At 40.6% G+C, this 24,482-nt stretch overlaps 1 protein-coding gene across 3 annotated transcripts in view; it reads left to right on the top strand.

The window, feature by feature from the left end:
* Positions 1-24,482, top strand: part of NRG3 (neuregulin 3) — a 1,991,595-nt gene that overhangs the window by 404,135 nt on the left and 1,562,978 nt on the right. The window lies entirely within an intron of this gene.

The following is a 24,482-nucleotide window of genomic DNA, read 5'->3' as shown; positions in this document are numbered from 1 at the left end:
GATTGGTGATAAAGATATAAAAGTAACTAGTAAAACATTCTTACTAAAATTCATATAATGGCAGTGAATCGGTAATATGGGGGGTCTGAGAACTCATTATTGCAGGAAAAAAATGTTAGTGGATTTCATAAAAAGCCTTCCTGAACAGCCATGTTTTAGTCTCTTTTAAACAAAATTTTGTTTTTTTTGTAAGCGGGTTTTAGTCTGTAGTGAGTTCCATAAATTTGTGCTCGCTAATGAAATTGTTCTCTCTGCCATTTATATTAGTTGGGCAGTTTTTATTGTTTGGATAGGTAAGAGTCCTTGATTCATGGATCATAGATTTCACTATGGTATGTGTATTTTTATTGCTGTATTGAGCCAGTCTGTTTTTTCACCATAAATAATTTTGTGTGTTGTTAAAATTTTGTATTCAATTCTATGTTTTATAGGAAGCCAATGCAATGATATTAAAACTGGTGTGATATGGTCATGTTTTTTTGTTTCTGTAAGGATTCTCGCTGCTGTGTTTTGGAGAATTTGTAGTGGGCATATTATTGTTAATGATAGTCCTAAAAGCAAACCATTACAATAATCAAGGTCAGCAAATATTAATAGTTGAAGGATAGTTCTAAAATAATTTTGATCCAGGAGGGGTTTTAATCATTTTAAAATTTGCTAAATTGTGATATCGTTCTTTGATTTTTGTTGCAATGTGAGCTTTACAGTTTAATTCGTTATCAATAATAAAGCCAAAATCACGGGCCTGTTGTATTGGTTGAATTCTTGTTTATTTGTCCTCTAATGTTAACAGAGGTAAGAGTTCATTACATTATTTTCTTTCCAGCACTATATTTTCTGTTTTGGACATATTTAGAATAAGTTTCATGTGGGTAAGAAATGTTTTTATATATGATAGGTACATAGCAGGAACTAAAACACCCCAGAATGGAATTCAAGAGGGAAAGAAAGTCAGGAGACAAAGAACAAGGGAGTCATGCTGGTTTCTTCCCCCAGAAGTAGAGAGGTAAGAGACACAGGTGTGGGAGGAAGAGGGTGGAGACTCGGGAGCCAATCTGTGGCCACAAGGGGAGGAGCCTCCACCCTATAAAAACAAGCTTTACCCAGAGCACTCTGTCTCCTTCTGGGGACTGAAGAGGCTGGATCCTGGACTGTAATGTCTATTGTGGAAAGGATTCTGTTTCCAGGAAGCTGCCTCTGCTGGAGAGAATTTGGTAAGGACTACAACCATGGCATCAAGAATGGTGAGCTTGGAATACAGAGACTTCTATTTGGTTTTGGATTGTTTTCTTTTCTGCTGGTGAACTATTTTTAGAAAACTGCCTTGGGGGAGTTATTTCTGGGAGGAGTGGTAAAGGCCCAGATATATGTGGGAGGTAGCAGATAGGCCTACTGGGCCTAATTTGGATTTACTTTGTTGGACTGTTTTTGGACATTGTTTTGTTGGGACTTATTTTTTTCTACAAAAAGAGGTCTATGATGTAAAGACTGGGCCTTACTCATAAAGTCCAGCTGAGCTGGTGGCTCAGCTGGGGAGCTTCTGCTTCCTAGCCAGCCAGACACTTGAGAGCAGAGGTTTGAACCCTGCCTGGGGAATCAGAGCACAAATTTACAAGTGACGCCCCTTGGAGTTTTACAGTGCATGGGAGTGTCCCTACCAGATGCCTGTCCAGAATCCATCAGCTGGGTGACAATATAACACATGCACTGATGTGCGAATATCTTGCATCAGGGGAAAAGAGGGACAGAACGTGCATTCATAGCCACACACATAGGCATGCATCCTCGACCATTTCAGTGCACAGTTACTTCTGCTATTGATGAGATGTAAGTCTGAATACAACTAATTCTATCCATATATGAACTACCAGAGGGGTCTGGCTGAACTGGGAGGAGTGCAGACTAAAGAACCAGGGGGTTCTTGAGGGTACATTTTTATAAACTGGGCAAACTGGTGACTGAACTGGTTAAACTGGTGACATGTTATAAAATGCTTTCACGTGTGCATATGAATGCCAGTGTTTTCCTGCTGTTTGTCTACATGCTTAAAAATACACGTGCCAGGCGTATTTTATATCATAAGCGTGTTTGTGCATGAAGAATAGAAAATTTCAGTGCATCTTTCTATGGGTCCATATTCACATATAGAAGTGCACCTCGGTGCATGGTTTAAAGTTATTCTATGTGAGGTAGATTTTAAATGTGTTGCTCTCACAAAAATGCCCACATATGTGCAGATGTGGGCTGCTTCGAGCAATTCACATTTTAAGAAGCTGCAATGTACATGCGTACAAACCTGTGCATGCATCAAGAAGGAGGGGGTGGGAAAGGGGCAGAGCATGATCATTGAAGGGGTGGGGCCAAGAGTTTCATGCATAAGTCTGTATTTTATAAAAGTCTTGACCATGATGTGCATTGGCTTGTTATCCGTGTAACTTTATTGCTGGTCCTGATGAGGACCAAGTCTGGAGATCTTGAGTTTTGGGCTTTTAGCACAGCATGAGGGTACGGAGTCAAGGGGGGGCTTGCAGGATAAAGAATCGGAAGGGTCTTGAACACCTCAATATGAACTTGGCAAACCGGTGGAAAATGTTTTTCCCTTGCATGAGCATGTTTTAAAATCCACCTGCATAATAGCCACTGTCATAGCAGAAATAAGTGCACAGATATTTACATGACCCACCTCTTAAGATCACATGCACAAACACATGCATGGGAGGGATATTTTAAATGATGTGTGTACTTGGGTGCACAATTTAAAATTTCTGCATATGTCTGCTCTTGCGCCAATATGCACATTTATGGATGTATGCACATTCCTTTTAAAATTCACACCTTACAGGGTAATTGTAAATGCCTCACATGTGGCAAAACCGAGAGTTACATGAGTATGCCCGGCCGGCATACATCGTGTACCCTTTCAAAAGGTGCCAGAGTACATGCGTATCTCTCAGAATGCACACAAATAAGAAGGTGCAAAAAAGGGGCGGAGTGAGGGCATGGTATGCTAGGGGCATGGGCAGGTCATGGGCATTCTGGGACCTTAACATGAAATGTGCGTGCTGGAGTCCCCTACTATCACGCCAATATAGTACAGTGCGCTCCAGTGGAGCGCACTGTTAAACGCGCGTCCAAATGCAGGTTTCGATGCGCTAGCTTTACCCCTTATTCAGTAAGCGGTAATAGCTCGACAAAAACGCACATCCAACCCCCCTGAGACTAACAGCGCCCGCAACATGCAAATGCATGTTGATGGCCCTATTAGTCATTTCTGCACGATACAGCCAAGCCGCACATTTTACTTTAAGAAATTAGCACCTACCCAAAGGTAGGCGTTAGTTTCTGCCGGTGCCGGGGAAGTGCACAGAAAAGCTGTAAAAACTGCTTTTCTGTGCACCCTCTGACTGACTTAATATCATGGCGATATTAAGTCAGAGATCCCAAAAGTTAAAAAAAAGTTAAAAATAAATTTTAAAAAAATTAAAATGGGTCACGGGGTGAAAACCATATGTTCAATTTTGCCGGCATCCGGTTTTCGAACCCATGGCTGTCAGCGGGTTTGAGAACAGATGCTGGCAAAATTGAGCGTCGGCTGTCAAACTCGCTGACAGCCGCTCCTCCTGTCCAAAAAGAGGTGCTAGGGACGTGCTAAGGTCCCTAGTGCCTCTTTTTACCATGTGCCCTAATTTAAATAAATTAATTTACTGAATTGCGTGCACAGGAGAGTGGCCTGTGCATGCTCTGGGAGAGCGCACAGGCCCGCTCTCCCGCGATTTTTACTGTATCGGCCTGTATTTAACTTTACTTCTGCTATGTAACTAATAAAATAAAAAATTTTAGGCTAATCAGTTTTAAGGGTTGGTGTTAATAGGGTAAAAGGGAGGCTATTTAACTAGGGAGGGGGTTTAGGAAGTTCTATCCCTTACGTGGTCGAGCTGGTAACATACTGGGAAAACTGGTGATTGCATCACTACACGTCTACTAAAATTCCCCACTTAAGTGGTAGAGTGGCATTAGTGCACAAATTTCATGCATACAGCCTATTTTCTATCATGCGTGCGTATATATGTGTATGTTATAATATGGCCACATCCTTTGGCGCAAGCCAGAATAAGCACATACATTTGAGCCTGTGCGCCGTTATCAAAGTTATTATCCTGTGTTTTGTTTGCTCTTTGTGAAGAATACTTTAAATATACATTAATATTAAACTAACTTCTAATGCGGAAATTTCAGACTGTTTTGCTTTGACTGCTACTGTCAGAGTGCCTTTGTGATATCTTCAGTCATTGAGAAAGCAGATGACTTTGATAACAGCTAGACTGGGCAAAGCTAGTCTGTTGATTTTAACTGAATAGCCAGTAACAGAACTAAAGATGTTCTAACAGTTAATACAATTCTGTGGTGTTTTCTGACATTATACTTAGGGGTAGATTTTAAAAGCCGGATTTACGCGTGCAGGGAACTCGTGCGCCGGCGCGCCTAATTTGCATAGGCCGCCGGCACGCGCAAAACCCCGGGACACGCGTAAGTCCCGGGGCTTGCTAAAATGGGTGGTCCACGGGCGTGTCTGGGGGGGATGTCTGCGGTCCCGGGCAGTCCAGGGGCATGGCCAAGTGCCCCGACACAGCGGCCTGTGTCGGGGCCTGGCCAGCCAGCGCACGCAAGTTACGCCTGCCAGCAGCAGGCATAACTCTATCGAACAAGGTGGGGGGGGATTTAGGTAGGGCTGGGGGGTGGGTTAGATAAGGGAAGGGAGGGAAAGGTGGGGGGGAACAAAAAAAAAAGTTCCCTCCGAGGTCGCTCCAATTTCAGAGCGGCCTTGGAGTGGAGGCAGGCTGCGCGGCTCGGCACGCGCAGGCTGCCTATTTTGCGCAGCCTTGCGTAATCTGGCGTACTTTTGTTCGCGTCGGTTGCGCGAACAAAAGTACGCATGCGTGTATTTTTTTTTAAATCTGCCCCTTAATGTTTCCTGAAAGTTAAGTAATGGTTCTCTAAGCATTTTATAAAATGGTTACAGAGACCTGATGAATAAATATTAGAAACTGGAAAATGTAGAAATCCAATGAGATCATTATGAAAAAATATTGAGCTGCAGTTCAGATAAAGTGGTCTACAAAGAAATGTTATCCAGTAAAGAGAAACATTATTTTATACATACCTTTTGAAAGTTACAAACGTAAAATATTTAGATTTAGTTTAGATATACCGTTAAACTTTGTATTCTGTTCTATAGATTGCTGTTTTTGTTTTTTTTTTGCTTTCTGGTCCCAGAATAAGAACAAGGTTTTTTCTTAGAAGAGAAAAGTAGAAATAAAAAAAAGATTACAGTTGAATACATTTGTAAGCTCCTGGTTGGTTTATTCAGTCAATCATTACTTTTTTTTTTGTGATCATAGTGCAGATAATTGTCAGATTAAGGTGCAAAGTGTTGGGCAATAAGAAAAATGTTTGGTCCTGTAAACATTGAGCTGAATTCCATAAAAATGGAAATGATACATGCACTTTACAATTATACCAAAAATAGACCAGAACCTGCATGGATCTAGTCCAGCCTCCTCTACCTCTGACACTAAAGCTTTAAGCAAACAATACATAGGGAATCTCAAACACCTTCTCTAATAGAGATGTGAATCGTGTGCCCGATCGTTTTAGCGATCAGGTTCGGATGGAGGGAGAAAAAAATCGGATCGTTAGAGATGAATTGGAATCGGTTCCGATTCCAATTCACATCGTTAATTTTTTAGTGAGGCCTGAGCAGATAAAAAAAAAAACCCACCCCGACCCTTTACAAATGACCCCTTTGCTTTCCTACCCTCCCGAACCCCCCCCCAAAAAAAAAAAAAACCTTTTACATGTACCTGGTGGTCTAGTGGGGGGTCCGGGAGCCATCCCTTCAATCATACCCTCGGTGCCGGTGCTGGACTGGTTTGAAAATGGCGCCGATCGCCTTTGCCCTCACTGTGTCACAGGGAGCGACGGTCGCTCCCTGTGACATAGTGAGGGCAAAGGTGATCTGCGCCATACTGGGTTAATTTCCCTGGTAGAAATCAAGAAGCGGTGGATATCTGTGAACAGCGTAGTGTGAGTGCATGAAATTAGCACCACACTTATTACAAATTGTTGGAGAGTATAAAATATATAACAAACGATTGTACTTAAATATATTGGAAACTCTATGAAGAAAAGTGTTTCTCAATTAAAAATTTGTGAAATATTGTATTTGCACTTTAATGTTACGAATTGTAAGAAATATACTGTGTCATTAGTGTATTGCTTTTAATGTGTATGAATGGTTGAATGATTGTGAGTTTACATTTTTAAGGGTGTAGATGTTTACAGGGTTGCTTCAATAATAAATATTGTTGTACTACATTATATAGTTTTTGTTATGTTTTCACATTTCTCTTTGGTGTATGTACGTACTAAAGCTTTAAGAGCATTCTTTTTCCTGTCTCTCCTTGGGGTCTAGATCCTTTAAGGAATTTCTACAGCTGTTTGTGACTATAGCAGCACTACAGATCAGCTGTTAATATTGTACATTCCAATAAATGCTTTCTTTCCTCAGGCAGGACTGCTAAACTCTTTGACTATTTAATGAGATTCAGTTTTCAGTAATGATGACCCTAGCATAGATCATTCTCTCCACTGCAGTCTTAGCAGGCCTCTCCCCTCCTTTATCTCTGTACTTCAGCAGCAGCTTGACTTATCCTAGAAGAAAACTGATTCACAGGATCCCTGTTCTGGCCTCCTGACAATTTGGTTTCTTTACTTTAGCTATCAAGAGATTGCAGTTCCTGCTGGCTTCAGGTACTTATTCCTTTTGACTGAAAAGTAACCTCTTTTCAGTCCTGGAAAAGGACTAACAAGTACCACCTCTGTCTCCTCTGCCTCTTCTTCCCCTGTATTTGAAATATTCGTTGGAGTGGGGTTTTGTAATTTGGTCTTCCCTCTTCAAATACCATTCTGGAACCCTTCTGGCTTCTGAAAGGAGTTTTACTTTCATCTGGTGCTTTTGTACTGTAACCTTCACAACACTATTTGCCTTGTTCATCCTTGTTCTTTTTGCCCCTCTTTGTAAGTGGGGTATAAACTGTGTTACAATAACCATACACATATTTGACCAGAATTCAAGAGCCAGCTATTTTTAATAAGAGAGAACGCTAAATAAATGTTATATTAATGCAAAATAGATGCATGTCTGTCTATAGTTAAATGTTAAGTAGCTACAAAGCTTTACATGGCTCCAGCTGCAGGAGTCAGTAGGAACATTAAAGTGCTATACTCCTGCTGTAGCCTTGGTGTAGAGTCATTAATATTCCATAAGAGAAAAATGTGTGCAGCTTCTAAGTAAAGCCTCTTAGCATATAGTAACCATAGCAACAGTGGGAACCAATTTGACTTAAAATGTCTTTATTGTTCACCCCTTTTTTGTCATTATTAGGCCTGTCAATACTGACAATGGTCTGTGATCATTGCTGTAAGTAAAATATCTTCTGATATTCCTTCGATTGTAAGCTGTTTGAGGCAGTAAAGTCACCTGCCTTGTGGTGTTTATTGTATTCTTTTATTGACATGTCTTTGTTTACCTTGTATGGCAGAATGAAGTAATAACATGCATGTCTAAAACTATCTGGCTCACCTTGTACCCATGCTCTCATACACCTTCATAGTACCAATATTTGGAACAAAAGTTTTTTGGAATTTGTTACTCACTTTTTTAAATGCATAATTCACCCAAAGCGGTATACAATACATTAAGACTAAATATTATGAAACACTAACTAAAATTCTACTGCATACAGGAGAATACTAATGACTTCTGTACCAATGACCATAACCAAGCCAACCAGCATCAGTCAACACTTCTTTTTCCATATCCTCCCCACCGGACCTGCCCTGTTAATCTATCCACCACACCCCAGTAAGATATCCTATCATCAGATTTATAGGCATAGAATGACTCATGAGCCTTATTTATTTAGATTTTTTATATACCGGCATTCGAGACAGCAGTCACATCATGCTGGTTCACATAAAACAGGGGTGCAAAGTAAACATAACAATAACAATGGTGCTGAAAAGGCAGTTACATATAACAAGGTGATAAGAACTTGGCTTAGAGGAAGAGAAAGGACAGGTTATTAATTTACACAAGTAAACGATAGGAGATAAGGTCGACCATAGTGTAGATGGAGATTAGGGGTGGCTTGGAAGTATTAGATCAATTGACGTCTGGGAAGGCTTGTATGAATATCCAGGTCTTTAGTCTTTTTTTGAAGGTTGAGATGCATGGTTCTATTCTGAGATTTGAGGGTATGGAGTTCCATAACGGTGGGATGGCTGTAGAGAAAGCTTGGTCTCTTAGTGTGCTGTGTCTGGTAGATTTGGGCGGTGGTACCTGTAGCGAACCCTTGTATGCATCTCTTGTCGGTCTTGACGAATTGTGTAGTCGGAGATGGATCTGTAGGTCAATGGGAGCCAGTTGGTGGATGTTTTTGTATGTGGTGAGAATGGCCTTGTATATTATTCTAAAGTGTATCGGTAGCCAATGGAGGTTCTTTAGAATAGGGGTTATGTGGTCCCTTCTCTTGGTATTTGTCAGAATTCGTGCAGCTGCATTTTGCACCATCTGAAGCGGTTTGGTGTATGAAGCGGGAAGGCCAAGTAGGATGGTGTTACAATAGTCTAATTTTGAAAAAATGATTGCTTGCAGAATGGTTCTGAAATCTTGGGCATAGAAAAGATGTCTAATTCTTTTCAGAACTTGTAATTGATAGAAACAGTCTTTGGTGGTTTTGTTAATAGTGGCTTTGAAATTCAGGCGATTATCAACTAGGACTCCTAGGTCTCTCACTTGTGTGATTGTTGGCGTGGCTTGCTGTGCAGAGGTAATGGGGTTGTTCTCTGAGGCGATGAGCAGTAGTTCAGTTTTGCCGGAATTTAATACCAGGTTTAGGCTGGTGAGGAGGAGTTTAATTTTTTGAAGGCATGTATCCCAGTAAGCCAGAGTTTTTGCGAAGGAATCCTTAATGGGTATCAGGACCTGGATATCATCCGCATAAAGGAAGTGTTTGAGGTTGAGGTCTGTGAGTAGTTGGCATAATGGTATAAGGTAAATGTTAAATAAAGTAGGAGACAGGGAGGACCCTTGTGGGACTCCTACTGACGGGTGTAGAGCGGATTCTTTGTTCTGGATCTTGACCTTGTATCCTCTGTTGCTGAGAGAGGATATGAACCAAGATAGTGCTGTGCCTGAGATGCCTATGGCGATTAACTGGTTAATGAGTAGGGAATGATTGACGGTGTCAAAGGCTGAAGAAAGGTCCAGTAGGATCAATAAGAAGGCTTGACCTTTATCGAGGCCCAGGATGAGGTAATCTGTTAAGGAGATGAGGAGGGAATCCATATTGTGATGGGGATAGGAGGTTATTTTCTTCAATGTAGTTTGAGAGTCGGGTGTTCACCAATTTCTCCATAATCCTGGCTATGAAGGGGAGGTTGGCGATCGGTCTGTAGTTGTTTGGGTCATTAGGATCTAGATTAGGTTTCTTGAGTAGTGGTTTGAGAGAGGCCAATTTTAGGTCATCTGGGTAAGATCCTTGTGTTATTGAGCAATTTATGATGTCTGACAGGGATTTGGCGATGGAGTCAGGAATTGATAGAAGCAATTTCGAGGGGATGTGATCCGAAGGGTGAGAAGATGGTTTCATTTTCCGTAGTATACCTTGGATCTCAATGGAAGAGGTGAGTTCTAGTTCTTCTAAGCGGGTATTTTTGAAGGCGGTCTGAGGTGGTGTTGAAGTAGATGTGATGTTATGGGGCAGCTGAGTTAGTAGTTTGCTTATTTTGTTATTGAAAAATAGCGCTAGTTCTTCCGCTTTAGATTTGGCTTGGTTGAGAGCGATTTCTGATGGGTTTATTTGTGTGAGGTTAGAGACGTAGCTAAAGAGGGCTTTAGCGTCGAAGATTAGATGGTGGATCTTGGATGCGTAGTAGTTCCTCTTGGATCTTAATGTATTGGATTTATATTGGTGAAGAGTTGATTTATAGGTAGATAATATAGTTAATATAATTAATTAATATATAATATAATATAATTTAATAATAATAATAATATAATATATATATATAATATAATAATAATATAATATAGTTAATTTAATTTATAGTTAATCTATCCACCACACCCCAGTAAGATATCCTATCATCAGATTTATAGGCATAGAATGACTCATGAGCCATATATATGGCTCCCACTATGAACCCAGGAAGGTGTTCATGCTAAACCCTAGTTCTTTGCCATCCTGGAACAGATGGCTCCAATGACACTTTAGACATCCCTGTCTGTATATTAATGGAGAAGAATGTTATACAAAGACCATGCGATGCTGCAATAGTGCCTAAACATGGTCCTAGAGGCTTTCAACCAGATCTCATTTTCAAGATATCCAAAGGAGGACATTTGAGAGATGCTTTCATGTGTGGTCTAATGGCCAGGTTACTTTACATAGGGCCTCATTTTCCAATATTGCATTGGTAACGCATTAGGGGGTGTTACCAATGCAAATGAGGCTTCTTTCGTGCAGTGGGGAAACATCGCGTGCGGCGATCAGAGAGAGAGAGACTTACTATAGTGCCTATGCCCTAGACAGGTATTTCAATCCCTAAGGGAGGGCCACCTACTAACTCGGGGTGGGGATTAGGCATGAGCGTCGGGGGTTGGGGGCCACTTTCGCATTCCACATGAGACATACGGACAGAACAGTGGTCTCTAGTGCAGATTTGCTGGCCGTCAGAGTGAGGACGCTCACTCCAAGAAGTGGTTTGGGCAACGTTCTCTCCACCTAGCTTGATGGACACTCTACCTGGGCAACAACAAGCTAGGTGGAGAGAACGTTGCCCAAATCTCTTCTTGGAGTGAGTTTCCTCACTCCGGCCAGCAAATCTGCACTAGAGACCACTGTTCTGTCCGTATGTCTCATGTGGAATGCGAAAGTGGCCCCTAATCCCCACCCCGAGTTAGTAGGTGGCCCTCCCATAGGGATTGAAATACCTGTCTAGGGCATAGGCACTATAGTAAGTCTCTCTCTCTCTCTCTCTCTCTCTCTCTCTCTCTCTCTCTCTCTCTCTCTCTCTCTCTCTCTCTCTCTCTCTCTCTCTCTCTCTCTCTCTCTCTCTCTCAAATTTCAGGGTTGTAGCTATTAGCCGCGCTAACACTGCAGCTGTTTTGCCGCACACGATAGTTTTGCATATGCTCCGCCCCAACTCCACCCCCTGGCGAATTTATCGCACGCGGTAAACTCCGTTGAAAATGAGGCCCATAGTTTGCTGTTTTGGAAACCACCAGATTGATTAGGGGCTTTAAGAACAGAAATTGCTAAACCCTCTTGACTGGGAGAATACAAATTTTTCTCATAGCCATTTATCCTTGCAAATTTAAGTTTAAATGTTACTTTGAGAGGGGATTTCCTCAAACTAGTAGAAAAATTTGAAAAATATAAAAGAACATGCATTTCAGCTGTTTGCATTCTTCTGCTTTTCAAGATGGGCTTTTTGCTACTCGAGGTTATGATTTCTACTGCATGCAAAAAAATAAAACCTCAAAATTCAAATTGGTTTATCCTAAATTGAGCTGAGCTATCCCTTCTTCAGAGGTCAATTTCAAAGCTATTTCCTTTCTAAAAATAAAATTTTTCATGCATAGTGCCAATTCACACATCCTTTTACATGCAGAGAGCTAAGGTATTTCTGGAAGTTTAGGGGGACTACTAGATACCAGGGATTTAATTTTCTTTGGAAGGGGGAGAAAGTGAAGGACCTTATAGGAGAGAATCTTGTGGTTAAGGGGCCATTTTTTCGTTTAAGTGGAGGGGTGGGGAAGGGAGTGGGCTGTTGATTGGCCTCACTTTTTAATTTATTTTTTGGGGAGAGCTTCCTTGGAAGGTGGGCATGTAAAGGTCTCTATGTAGGGTCATTTTTTTGCTGATATGAGACATAGGGCCTTTTCCATAACGGATTTTTACTGATTCTGTGACTATATAAAAAAATATTTAGTGGTGATGACCTAGAAACATTTTACAGATACAAATTCTGCTACTTGTTTACTCTCTTGCTTTTCTTATCCCTTTCTACATTTAAGACATCTGTCAAGTGGATTTTAAGAAATTTAGGGGTTGATATAAAAAAAATTCTGCTAAGGGGATAAGATACACAGGTACACTTTTCTTTATACGGATATCAGCTATACTTGCAAAGTTAATTTTGTGACTGATAACAGAGGTATGCATGACTCCCGACCCAGTCACTGTTCCTTACTTATACAACTCATAAATGAGGCATAAACCATACAGCTGGGTTTTATGGCTGCAGCCATTTATTAAATACCTGACAAGGGAATCTAATTTTTTTGCTTGAGCCTGCCTCTATTCACCATTATCCTGGGTAGTTCCATCAGGTCTTGCCATGAGCCTTCTGCTGGTTGCTCCCAAGACCCCCCTTCTTCCCACAATGCCTTATCAGATCATTATGTCCAGGAGGGGTGGCCAAACTGACAGGCTGCCATGCAGCAAGTCTACAAGCCTCCCTCCTGTAGTGTAATCTGACCTGCTGACTGTTGTTCCTGGACCATCATCTATAACAGCTCTTGGGTCATCATTCTTGGTTCCAAGGCTGAAACGTAAGAATGACTTCATTTACCTCATGCCCCTTACCTACACTATATTATCCCCCCTCCCCCACAACTTAATGCTTGAGCAGTCTGGTGTGACAGAGATCAGAAAAAATTAACATGTCCGCCGTGAACAGAACCTGGTAAGATGGTGGACTATAAATCCTATAATAACATAAAATATAAAAGTATTTGTAAAATATCCAGCTCTAACCAGTAAAGGGTTACGTGGGAGAAGCCTCAGGTCCCAGATCTGTTTGTGAAAAAGGAGAGAACAATGGAAACAGGAAGGATTTTAAATGCCCCTACATCTGCTCCCCCATGGATGTTGTTGCAGTGGCCTTGTCGCTAATCATGGGTCGGTGATGATTTTGATGTAAACTGACATCAGCATACCCCACGGGATCCTATCGCAGGGATGGAAGGGGGGGCAGCAGCCACATACCAGCCATATTGCTCATTCAGCCTGTGCCATGAGGATCCTGGTGTTTGTATGGGAGTAGGAATGTTCTGTTACAGGCAGCACCTGCACATTCACACTAAGGAGCCACCCATATTATCTAGCTAAATTTACCTGCTCAGAATTTGAGTGGGTAGATTAATACCTTCCATCTGTGCAGCTGAGTTTAGCCGAAAATATTTAGCTGGTTAGCAAGGAATATGTTTATTGCTTGAAATGGTAAATGATTCTGTTAGCTGGATCTTTTTTTATATATATATATATCATTTCAAAATAATATAACAAGCAGCAAAGCTTAACAGAAATCAAGGCTGCAGTGTACATATATAATAAGGGAAAAAAAGAATAAGAAATACATAACACAAGTTACATTTCAAGAGCTCTATAAGGGGGTGCAAGGTCCAATGGAGTGGCCTCAAACTAGGAAGTACAAACACAAAAAAAAGTCTCCAATAATATTCCGCATTAACCAACAAATCAAGTTTCCACTAGAGTGGAGGCAGGAACCACTGCTGTTCTACTATCTAATAATACTTTTAACTAGGGTTGGACATTCAGGAAAAATGAAATAGGAAATGAGACAAAATGTTCTATTCTGTTTTGGATAGTTTTCAAAATGGAATGAGTTAAATTCCAACAAAATGTCATCAGAATTTTGTTTTAAAAACCTATTTAAAAAAAAGTTGAAAACTCGGGGGCATCTCAAGATGGTGTCCTAAGCAGTCATGTGTGCTTTAACTCATTCCACTGTGAAAATTATCCAAAATGAAACAGGAAAGTTTGTCTCATTTCCTATTTTGTTTCTCTTGAGTTCCCATTCCAAACTTTACCTCAAAACGTATGTGCATATGTAGGCTTACGTGCAAATACCTGCAATAAATTGTATCAACTTATATCATTGCATTGAAATGCATACTTTTCCTACCTATTTGAAAAATAGACATGCATATATATACACATGAAAGTAAAGTAGGACTTAGTTGCATATATCAAGATTTACAAGCATAGGTCAGCCAATTTTAAAACATGCACACATCACGGAAATTACCAGTTTTACCAATTAGTCCATCAGTTTTCCCAGTCTTTCAGGTCATTGAGACCCTCCTGGTTCTTTAGCCTGAAATACCCCCACATTTCACCCAGGCCTTCTACCTGGTCAATAATATACACTATATTCATGTAATATCATAGCAAATAATTAGCAGCTGTAAAAATGTAAGTTGGCAAATATTTGCTCGTGTCTTTTAAAATAGCACTTACATGTGCAACTGTTGGACCTCAGGCACCACCCCCAGACCTCTCCATTTTTATGCACATATATATGCATTTTCTACTTTTGTAAAATATGGAGTAAGCAAGAAGAAGCTACTTATGTGTGCATAGGCTAATTTTAATGTGCATTAATTTTTGAAAAGGTAGGTACATATTTATAAATAGCCTGTGCATGCTATTTATAAATAGCATGCGTAAAACAAAAAGACTTGTTTTTTCAGTATTGACATATATGGTGTTGAGATTTTATGTCATTTCAAATGACTTCACATTTCTTATAATCCGACAATACCTGTAGGTGCTCATTTTATAAAGAACAATATAATAATTTCATTCACCTTTGATATGATGTGTTTCAGTTTTATTGAAAAACAATGCCAGCTTAGTAAGACCAGAATAATATTTAATGAGAAATCAAGGACACGAGGCACAGATATCACATATCCTGAAGCTTGGTACCAGGTGTTTTCTAAGTGAGATGGAATTGGCATTTACATCAAAACCCATTAAATCTTATGCATTTGTTAATCTCTGTGTTATAGGAAGGCATCATATAATTGTTCCTCTTGTTTAGTTCAAAGAAGCATCCAGGACATTGATGTGTTAACCATGAGCAGGTTTCCAATTTAGTATTCTGTTGTGTAATTCAGTGCTTTCCATTTAAGAAAATGGCTCAAAAAGAGAGAATAACATTTGAATCCTAAACAATGTATAAGCCAGAGTGTACTACATTCATAAACAACATTTAAATTATTCCAATATTATTGCTGATACATTGTCTATAGTGGAAACACGTGTTCTGATTTCTAGTACTTTTCACTACTCTTTCATTAAATATGCATTTATAATTCTACTTCCAGAAAATGTCAAATATTCGATTTACAATCAGAATTCTTTAAAGATATCATGTTAAATTAATTTGTAGATTAGATCTTTCAGTAAAAAAAAAAATAAAATTGCCCTTAATGATTTTCAAACCAAACACATATGGCTTGGTGTTACAAAGATCAATCCTTTTCCCTGTTGAGTGCTGCAATAATTTTAATGATTGTAAATCTGGGGAAAAAAAAGTGAATTCTACAGTAAGATTTGCTATCAGAATTGTGAGCAGCAAAATGGCATTTTATTCTATTTTTTGTTCACTTATCCATTATGAACACAGATGTTGAGTATGTTTAAATTAAATGGATCAGTTGTAAATGTGATTTTTGCGCAAAAAAGAAACAATGGGGCAGATTTTAAAAGCCCTACGCTCGTAAATCCAGGAGGATTTACGTTCGCCAGGCCTATTTTCAAAAAGCCCGGCGGCCCGCATAAAGCCTTGGGATGCGTGTAAGTCCCGGGGCTTGTAAAAAGGGGTGGGGTGTGGGAAGGGCATGGCGTGGCCTGAGGTCTCCACACGGCCGCTGTTCCGGGGGATCGTGTGCCGGCACTTGGCTGGCACATGCAAGTTACGCCTAACTTGTCAGATAAAGGTATGGCATTTTTTTTCGGGCTGGGGGTGGGACAGGTAGGGGAAGTAGGGGTGGGAAGGAAAGTTGGAGCGGCCTCGGAGGAAACGGGGAAAGCCAGCTGGTCTCCCTGAGGGCTTGCTGCTCACAAGGTGCACTAATGTGCATCCCCTTGCGTGCGCCAACCCCTGATTTTATAACATGAGCACGCATGTTATAAAATTGGGCGTACATTTGTGTGCGCCGGGTTGCGTACACAAATGTATGTTGTGCGTGTACTTTTTAAAATCTGCCCCCAAAGTTAGATTTCTGATTGGGAAAATCAATGGGAAAGAAATCATGATTTGTAATATATATGCCCCAAATGCATATAACCATGCCTTTTATACAGGGTTTGTTTGAAAACTAACAGAGGTGACAAAAGGAATCCTAGTAGTCTTTGGTGATTTTAGCTTTGTTCATGACACTGAACTGATAAGTCTAAAGGAGATAGTAGAGGGGGCACTATGCAAAACAAAGGTATAGATTATATGTGTAAAATGCTGCAATTAGTAGACATTTGGAGGACTGTTAATCCTTCAGCCAAAGATTATATACATAAAGGTAAATTTTAAGACCCACACACAGGTGTCATGTACATGTAGTTCCTAGCGTTCGCACATGAGCACGCCTATTTTATTACATGTGCGCCAATGCATGCATGTTATAAAATCAGCTACCCATGGGCAAATGTGAGTCCAATTTGATGTCGGCATGCATGAGTGCCAACTTGTGTTTGTAAGGGGGGGTAAATTTTATAAGACTTGTCTGGCGACATGATAGGGCCTTTCCCCAGTTTCCTCCCAGTCCACTCCATTAAAGGAGCAGATTGGGAGGGAATTTCCTAAACCTCTTGCCTGCCTTTTCCCCATCCTCTCCAACCCCTCTAACTAGGCTTTTTTTTTATTTCAAAACTTACCTGCTCTCCAGAGCAGTAGTAAGTTGTATGGGCCAGCCGGCTGCCATCTCTCTTCAATGGGAGAGTGCCTAATGGCATAACAGGAGATAATATACGCGTGTCTGTGGTGCTTTGAAATTGTATGTGTTATGCACGTTCCTGCCACACGTGTATCTCCCAGTATTTGTACGTGCTGGCCTTTTAAATTTAGGCTATTTCCCAGGCCCATGGTTCTATGTCTAGAATTGATTATATTTTAGTGTTCCGATTGCATTTTTCACATATAACATTAGCTCAAATTGGACCTTCTGTGATCTCAGATCATTCCTTGATATTTATTTATTTTTTATTTAAAAACTTTTCTATACCGTTGCTAAGTTAAATACCGTTGCAACAGTTTACATGTAGGCACATATTTAATGCAGGTAAGAGTGTACAATAGTACATTCTAACAGGTGCCGTCAAAGGTTTGGTTACAATATATCATTAGACATAGTCATTTAGCGAAGTAGTTCATGACCAATTGTACCAAGGTACTTACACCGGTAGTTTTATTACACATAGTATTATAGTTATGGTTTATTGTGGTGTGGAGTTCATGGGTGGATATACTTATTCCATTAGGAAGACAGAGCCGGAAAATATGGATATTCATGTCACTGTTCTTGGTGCCCTCTTATAGAGCCTTGGAATGTTCTTCCTATTTTTGCTGCTTTTTGGCTTTTTTCACAATGATTTGGAGAACTCCTGCCAAAGCTGGTACCCTTTGGCCCCCTTTATGGACTCTTAGGATATTCATGCCATGTTTGGTGCCACTATTCAGGAGGGATGTGCAATTGTTTTTCTCAAATTAGGCAATTTAAACAAAATTGCCTAATTCGGAATGGTTCAGGAGGCCGAAAAACGATTGCATTATTTCGGAAAGAAATCATTTTCGGGTTAGTGCGCGCTAATTCCTAATACTGCGCACTAACGTGGCAGAGTTACTGCGCACTAACTCCCATTAGTGCACACTAAACCATATATCGCCCCCCCCCAAAAAAAAAAAACCCGAACCGCGGGAAAAATGAAATTCACATGGGGGGGGGGGGGCCCAAAACAAAGCCCAACACTAAATTCAATCCCGAAGCACATCTCTACTATTCAGTATACACAATCTTTCTAGGTACCTTGGAGTTCTTTCCCCCTTCTGTTAATTTGTTTCCACAAGTTTAAGACAATTAGAAAACCCTCAATTTTGGAGCCCAATATAGGCTGTAATACTTCCCACATTGAATTTAATGTCAAACAAAAAAACAAATCAAACTAAATGATTTTTCATTTTGAAACTAAAGAAATGAATTAGGATCCCCATGAAATGAATTTTGAAACAAAACAAAATTTTTCCTCTTGCACAACCCAGCTGCCATTAACATCGGCACTTGAAGGAAGGGGAGGTCGTAGTCACTTGGATCCGATAGCCCCAGACCCCTTGATCTGCAACATGGCATGAGACCTGCCTCCGTCCTGCCTACATCATCTGCGGGAGCATGTAATTTCTTGAAGAGAGATGCTGCTGGACTGACATCTGAGTCTGTTCCTGGGAGAGAGCGAGAGGGCTCCCGGCTGCCATTAACATCAGCACTTGAAAGAAAGGAAAACCAGTCACCCAGACAAGATAGCTCTGCCTCCCTCCTGCCTAAGTCATCTGCAGGAGCATTTAAGCTCTCGAGGAGAGCCGCTGCTGTGGCTCACTGAAGAGGCCAGCCCAAGAAGGTTACCTTCTTGGGCTGGCCTCTTAGGGAGCCTCTTTGAGAGACAATTTGGGAGATATTTTATGGCATTGTTGGGAGAATGTATTGCTGTCTTGGGATGAGGAGATAAGTTTAGAGGGGGCAGAAGGAAGACTTTTAGGGAAGGTTATAAAGACATGCAAAGATTTGTAAAGTGTATACCATTTAAAGGTAGAGATATTCAGGTTCTGTGGGGGAATTGTCTTATATATTGATAAAAGCTAGGTCAATTCAAAAGAATTGGTTTAGTGTTCATGATCTTGTTTTAGATTTAAATTTAGACTTGGTTTTTATTACAGAAACATGGTTATTGAATAATAGTGGTATCGCTAGATCACTTATTTGCCCTAATGGATATTAATTGATTACTTGTGATAGGAAAAGTACGCGAGGAGGGGAAGTAGCTATTTTTTTTTAAGTTCCCTTCCTTTAAAACAATTGTTTATGGACCAGGTGCCAGGTTGTGAATTCTTGTTATCTAAATTAGATGTTGCCACTCCAATTTGGTTTTCACTCTAGTACTGTGCACCAGATCTTATGGTATAAGTGGAGGAGATAATGAAAATGATTTTAAATAAGGCCTCTAAATACCCTTGTTTTGTTGTTCTGGGTAATTGTAATATGTATTCTAATCAAGGTTGGGGATGGGATTAAAAGATGTTTTGAATACTTTGGAAGTAGGTGATTTTCTGCAAGTGATTACTATCATTACACAGAAATGACAAATTTTAGATTTAATGTTTGGGTCTCTGTTAGCTTGTAAGGAGTGTAGGCTAACTTTTTGGGGAACAGAGAAAGTCACATGGTCAGATCATTTTTTGGTAAAACTGAATCTTAAATTTTTGAATGAGAAATTTGATAACTCAATAGGTAAAGTCAATCAGTGGAGTAAGAGACGGACCAAAATTGACTCGTACATTTAGAAATAGAGGAGTTACTAACGGGCTGATACAGTACAGTGCGCTCTGACGGAGTGCAATGTTAACATGCCATTGGATGCGTGTTTGACGCGCTAGTGTTGCCCCTTATTCAGTAAGGGGCCAAAAGCGCGCATCCAAACCCCGAACCTAATAGCGCCCGCAACATGCAAATGCATGTTGATGGCCCTATTAGGTATTCCCGCGTGATTCAGAAAACAAAATGTGCAGTATTTAATTTCTTTGGGCACTGGGAAAGTGCACAGAAAAGCAATAAAAACTGCTTTTCTGTGCACTCTCCGACTTAATATCATGGCGATATTAAGTCAGAGGTCCCAAAAGTTCCCAAAAGTAAAAAAAAATTTGAAGTCGGCCCCCGGCTGTCAGGTCGAAAACCGGATGCTCAATTTTGCCGGTGTCCAGTTTCCGATCCCGTGGCTGTCAGCGGGCTCGAACAGACACCAGCAAAATTGAACGTCGGCTGTCAAACCCGCTGACAGCCGCCGTTACGGTCCAAAAGGAGGCGCTAGGGATGCGCTAGTGTCCCTAGCGCCTCCTTTTGCCTGTTTTTACCGCCAGGCCTCATTTGAATAGAGAATCACATGCACAGGAGAGCGGCCTGTGTGTGCGCCGGGAGAGTGGGCATTCGCCCACTCTCCCACGGACTTTACTGTATCAGCCCGTAAGTCAGTTTCATGTAAGTTAGATAGCGTGGCTATGGATGAGTGAAGTAATAGTTGCTTTAACTTGCTGGAATATACTGCTAAATTGAAAGGAATGGGACTATTGTTGGGAAAAGAAGGGTTTCCCCATAGTTCTCAGAGGAACTGGGGGAATTAAAATGTGAATGTTGTAGATTGGAAAGGTTTTGGCAACATTCTGGAAGTTATAATGATAGGAAGTTATGGTGTGGTGAATATTTCAGAAAAATTGTTTTGAAGAAATTGTATTTTACGGGTTTGATTCCATGTATAAAAACCCTAAAATTTTATTTGGGGTGCTGAATTCTATGTTGGGAGTTAAAGCAAGGAAGACCTTATTGAATGAAGATTTACCTGACTCTGAAACACTGTCCTCTTTATTTTTTTGCTAAGAGTCTAGTATTTAAGTTGGAAGAACCAGTAAGTGGGATAAGGAATCAGGTTGAAATTGATTTTACAAATGATATTTGATGCAATCAAAGGGTGTGGGAAAAGAATGATGGCTTTAACTCATAAGGGGAGAATAGCCTTATGTATTATTGAAAGAGTTTGAATCTATCTCTTTGATAGAAGTAAAACAATGTCTGTCTCAGATCATACCTTCCAGTTATCTGCTGGATCCTTACCCATCATGGTGGGTTAAAGGTTGCTCTGATAACGTTTTAAAGTTTTTGCAACAGGTTATTAATTGTTCTTTAGAGAATGGAAAGGTGCCAGAAAATTGTAACACAGCTGTGGTGATTCCTCTTCTGAAGACAGGCTTGGACCCTAGGTTATATAACAACTATCATCCTGTCTCTGATCTACCTTTTCTGGCCAAGGTTTTGGAGAAGGTGGTGACAAGGCCTTCATAGAGAAGGTGGAAATATTGGATTCAGTTCAGGCGGACTTTAGAAGAGGATGTAGCACTGAAACTCTGATAGTTTCTTTAGTAGATGAAATTTTACCCAGGTTAGATAAAGGGGAAAATGAATCTTGAGCCTTTTAGATCTTCCCAATGCTTTTGACATGGTAAATCACTCACTGCTGTTATATTGATGCAAATCTATAAGATTGAGAAGTCATGTGTTGTCATGGTTAGGAAATTTTTTTATCAAATAGGGAAAACAGCTGGTTAATTTTCAAGGTGAAATTTGGAGGGTGAAAGGTTAAATGGGGGATCCCTCAGAGATCATTTCTCTCTCATTTACTGTTATTTTATTGGCATCATTAGGCTGTATTATTCAGGATGCAGGATTCAGTCCTTTTATATATGCTGATGATGTGCAGATATTTGCCCCTTTGGGCAAGTTTGTTGCTGCTGATTCACATAATAATTGTTTAAGGGGGTTATTCATCAAATTGCGTTAGGGCCTTATCGCGGTGTTATAACACCATAACTCATGTGATAAATAATGCATCATGAAATGTGTGTGTGCAAATTTAAAAAATTAAGCCAAATGGAGGAGTTTGGGTGCAGTTTAGGAAAATGAGGGGTGCTTAATGTTGTGTGCGATAGCGTAATGCTCACTATCGCAGGATTTAATTCCAGAAATAACCACCTTTTTTTCTGGCATTATGTTGTACATTATGCCCAAAATGGAATTTGTGATAAATATGGCAAATCTATTTCGAGCAGGGAGAGGGGAAGGGGGAGGAAGGAGAGGAGAGAGCCTCTGGGGATGCACACATTAGGCAACTTTTTATACCACTGTTAAGAGGGAACATTCTGAACCTGGGGTGAGGTTTTTTGTGGTTGGCTAGGTTTGTTTTTTTTTTTTGAGGGGGGGGGCAGTTTTACATGCAGTCAGATGTATGAACAGCACAGTAGACATCAGTGAAGATTTTATGTGATTTGGAGTGATGAAAGGTACACAAAGATGAGATTTGTGCATTGTATTCTCCACCTAGCTTGATAGCAGCTTGGTAGAGAGTGCCCTAAACCACGCAATAATGGCCCATCACGATTTGAAAAATGACCTCCTTAAGTAGGCAGTATTTGAAACAAGACTATTCTTTTACTTCTTTTAAACCAGCTTTTCTCATTTTATTTTCATTTTTCTAGAGGGTTGCTAGGGTTTCAGAGAGGTCATGGATTAATAGCACTGGTTATCAAAATCCTCCATTTATCTGCAGACTAAGCACAACATGGACACTGACCATTTAAACTTACTAATTCTAATTATCCAATCAGGACTGGTGAAAGATTTCTGGACACCCTAGGAAGCTTCATATTTTTCCAGCTCCAGTCTGCCCCTGTTCCCTCTGGACCCAGGTCTATTCTGTTTTCTCTATCCTCCTCCCACTAGGCCTAAGCTTTTTCTTCCACTGTTTCTTACCACCACGACTTGAAATTGTTCCCCCTCTTTTTTTTTTTTATCCTGTAGGTTTCAGCTTCCTCCCACAGGACTCCCTTCATACATTTTAGGGCAAAGGTAGCGCCGGCGCCATTTTGTTTTTTGTCCCCCGACGTCAGGAGCATAGGAGATCGCTCCAGGACCCCTGCTGGACCCCCAGGGACTTTTGGCCAGCTTGGGGGGCCTCCTGACCCCCACAAGACTTGCCAAAAGTCCAGCGGGGTTCCAGAAACGACCTCCTGCACTCGAATCATTTTGTACAGCAAAACGACGTCAGGAGCATAGGAGATAGCTCCCAGTCCCCCGCTGGACCCCCAGGGACTTTTGGCCAGCTTGGGGTCCGGGAGCGATCTCCTACACTCCTGACGTCAGGGGACAAAAAACAAAATGGTGCCGGCACTACCTTAGGGCAAAGGTAGCACTGGCGCCATTTCTACAACGCACTGGAGGCCCGAGAGTAAAAGATCACACCGGGACCCCCCCCCCCACTGGACCCCAGGTAATTTAAGGCATTTTGGAGTGGTTTGGGAGGGTGGGGGATTTATTTTAAAGGGTCGGGGTGGATTTTAGGGTTGTTTTAGTGTGCCGGTTTTCCCGCCCTCCCCCTTCCCCCGATTTACAATTTTTGACGATAAATCGGGGGAATTCCTATTAAATATTGCCTCTAACGATTTTTGACGATTTAAAATATATCGGACGATATTTTAAATCGTCAAAAAACGATTCACATCCCTATTGAAGTCTTTATACAAGTATCTCTTAAATGTATCTAATGGGGAATGGAAAGGGACTTTAGGGACTTTAGGGAAATTGAGGATTCACAAGTTCAAATACCTCACCACATTTTCCAAGATTTTTGCTATTCTATTGAAAGTTATGGTCTTGTTCTGTATTACGCTCAATTGCTTAGAAAGCAGTGGATTGCTGCTTTTCTCAACAATCAGTGCTGAAGCAGAGGAGCTCATTTCCTATATTTGCAACCATAAATAAATATCTGAAGTCATTATCTCCAGAGAGGATAAGGATTGTACTATTGAGGACAGGGGAGTCTATGTGCTCCAATGTAATAATAGGGGGTTCGTCAATGGAATACTCACTGATATCATAGAAAATGCAGCCTTAATATCAGGAGAAGTAATGCAGTCTCTTACCAAAGTACTTGCTTCATGCGTTCTGACACAGCCTAGAAATCACATTGCTCCTAGGCTCCATCACCATTATACCATCTCTCCAAGCTGTCTGCGGTAACTTCCATTCTCAGAAGAGCTGGTATCCGTGCACCCCAGAAATCATTTATTGATTTCCAAAAGCTTCCAGCAGCAATTTCAGGAGCTGAGAGATACCAATCAGAGCAAGAGGAGCAGTACACCTATCAGGGCTCAAAGATACCTCCATTTCTATACAGATGCTTTTCATTTTCTCATGGAAAATAATGTAAAATGCACTGATTATTAATGATATACTTCTATGAGTAGGGGAGAACACAGGCACCTCTTAAAATCTGTGTGGTGTGCTCTGGCCTGAGATGCTTGCATATCTCCTGGCTTTGGCATACACATAGGGCTTTTAAAATCCACCTGGAAAACAGGAATATCATGTCTTTATTCCATTCACACTGGGCCTGATTTTCAAAAGCATTTATACACTTAAATTAGTAAATCAGGCCCTTAGACATGTCAATACACTTTGCCCATGTAAGCTGGCTTTTGAAAATTGCTGTAATATATGCCATTGAATAGTGTCTGGGATTTACCCGAGTAAATACAGCTAAATGGCTTTTGAAAATTGCTACAATAGTATATTGCGCTTAGAGTCACCTGATAACATGTGTTTAATAGGTTTGTTCTTGTGGTTTAGACATGCATTATGGGCTCTAATCATTGCTTACATGGCATCCAAAATATAGTCAATTTCAATTGGTACTTATAACTACTTTGAAACAATGTTTAAATAGATGCTATAGGTA

Source organism: Rhinatrema bivittatum, chromosome 7 (genome assembly GCF_901001135.1).
Source record: "Rhinatrema bivittatum chromosome 7, aRhiBiv1.1, whole genome shotgun sequence".
Taxonomy (NCBI): Eukaryota; Metazoa; Chordata; class Amphibia; order Gymnophiona; family Rhinatrematidae; genus Rhinatrema; species Rhinatrema bivittatum.
Note: the sequence above shows the minus strand (reverse complement) of the source record. Positions and strands in the feature narration are given on the sequence as shown.